Source organism: Pyxicephalus adspersus, chromosome 1, assembly GCF_032062135.1.
Source record: "Pyxicephalus adspersus chromosome 1, UCB_Pads_2.0, whole genome shotgun sequence".
Taxonomy (NCBI): Eukaryota; Metazoa; Chordata; class Amphibia; order Anura; family Pyxicephalidae; genus Pyxicephalus; species Pyxicephalus adspersus.
The window spans coordinates 33,990,516-33,992,781 of NC_092858.1; the positions used below are offsets into that span (position 1 = coordinate 33,990,516).

The 2,266-nt window shown below is 39.7% G+C and overlaps 1 protein-coding gene across 1 annotated transcript in view; it reads right to left on the reverse strand.

Moving 5' to 3' along the window:
• CALCOCO1 (calcium binding and coiled-coil domain 1) overlaps positions 1–1,510 on the reverse strand; it is a gene marked incomplete in the record, with an annotated part of 37,070 nt that extends 35,560 nt beyond the window's left edge. Inside the window, 1 exon segment of the mRNA XM_072406191.1 lies at positions 1,456–1,510.
• Between the last annotated feature and the right edge of the window lie 756 nt (positions 1,511–2,266).

A 2,266-nucleotide genomic window follows, 5' to 3' on the forward strand; every position in this document is an offset into this window, starting at 1 on the left:
AAGGAAAGAATGGATAGGAGGAAGGGAGGAAGGAAAGAAGGGATAGACAATCCACAGCAAATTCACATACAAAAGAGCCCTTTACCCTCTATCCATGTTGGACTCATTTTTACACATGATCAAATGTACCACCCACAAAAAAAAAATAAAAATAAATTTATATATATTTACACACACATATATAATAAAAAGAAACCCATAAAAAAGATGGTAGACACTGGCTTTACTTCTCTTCTCTGTGTGTTGACCCACCAGACCCGTGGGTTCTGTGAAACTCTAGTGGTCCACCATAGGACCTCTCAGGGTCAGTTACAGACACCAATGATATTTTTGGCTATCTGTAACAGTGATATTCTTTCCAATATGTTCTTCCCTATTCCCAACGCTGTGTTTATGGCAGAAGCTCCCCACCAACCAATCAGTTAGGTTCCTCTTTAAGTATTTAAAATACATATTTTTGGTGCACTTTTTAACTAGGTGACAAGGTTTCTTTAAAGGAATCGAGTGAAATGTAGAACGGTGTGAAACGCTTAAAACAAAATTCCACAGAAGGTCCACCTACACCTTCCCGGGCTCTTTCTTCTTTTAAAATACACTAATTTTAATACCTGGGGAAAAAAGAATTATTCCTAGCCATCCCCTCTACTTTTCACTGCATCTAGGTGAAAATGGTTTCACCATCCTTGCAGAAAGATTATGTAGTGATATAAATCTTACAAGAAGTCCAGTTCATTGTAATAGATTCTTCTCATAAGATTTCACCTGCTCCGCTTCCTACAAGAATCTTCCTGGAAGGATGGAGTCCTGGTCTAGGTGCTGTAAATGGAAGATTCTGATTTGTAAGTGTAATTCTTAGTTTTTAGGGTTTTTTTTCCACTTATTAGGAGCGAATTGATCACAAAGTGTAATCAGATCTTCTATTGTTGTGGAAGGGACCCTTTAAAGAGAAACAGGAAGTAAAGATATTGACAAAGAATCCACAAGCGTTCTTTTTATAAATCTAGCAGATGTTTGTTGGATTGCTAAATCGAATGATCTATTTTGTTGTTAGTAGATTTATTTAACTAAGTTTTTAACACAATGCTGCAAAAAATGATCCAGTACCCCTCCCCCTCCCCCTCCTTGTTTTCCTTGCAGAGCATATGGGGGGGGGTCCTAAACTGGAGAGTCCTAAACGGAACAGATTGAGCTGAGCAGACCCAAGCTGATGAGAAAGCCACTCAGGAACCGATTGCAGACCAACCTCGGCTCTTATTTCCCTACATCATTTCATGTGGTCAACAACGTATGGTGATCTTTGGGACCTATGTAAGAGGGATCTGGCACAATACAGGGACGCGCTTCTGAGCTAAAAGTGCATCACACAAATATATTTCCCCTTTCCAGCCTGACCCTTGCAAACCCCACTCCTCATCGCCCCACACGCCGTGCTTAAACCCCAATAGCCCCTCTTACCACGCATATAGCAATCAGCTGGCCCAAAACAACAGCAGCCTCGCGAGTCGCTCCCTGGGAACTGTAGTTCAAAGTTTGCTCGTCCAGCTGCAAAAGATGCTCACTACAACTACATTACCCAGAGTACCTTACGCTGGCACAGGACCGGGAGACTTGGCTGGATTACAGTTGCCATGGGAGATGGGGCGGTACTTAATGCTCCATAACAAGGGCCTGTGAGGATTTCTAGGGAATGGATCCTTTTTGTCAGTAGGGAGTATTCAAAGAACAATACAATATATAAAAGTACAAAAATAAATATTGGACAAAATAATAAACATTGAAATGATAATATTAAATAAAACATATGAAATGCTAAAGTAAAAATATCACTCACATCAGATCACTGAATAAGGTTTTTTTTCTGTGTAGCCTTCCTGGTTACATAAATTTGAAATAGTTATCTGGAGTTTTCAGGCACCTGCTAGTTTCTTCTCACTCCTTTTGTTCCATTCAGTCCAATAAAGGTATCTTTATTGCAGATGCAAATACACAAAAGACCACTTCAAACCCAGCTTTTCCAACTAATCAACCCGCCTTCTGTCTCTTAATCCCTCCTTACTTACCCATCATTCTATATCCCCCCTATTGTGTGCTGCTTCCCCACCTCTTAGATTGTAAGCTCCTCTGGCCAGGGTCCTCCCCGTCTCTTGTGTCATTGTCTGTATCTGTCTGTCATTTGCAACCCATATGTAATGTACTTAATATGTTGGTGCTATATAAATAATGTTTGTTAAATCATTTTTAATAATAAAAGTAAATTCATGTTTAT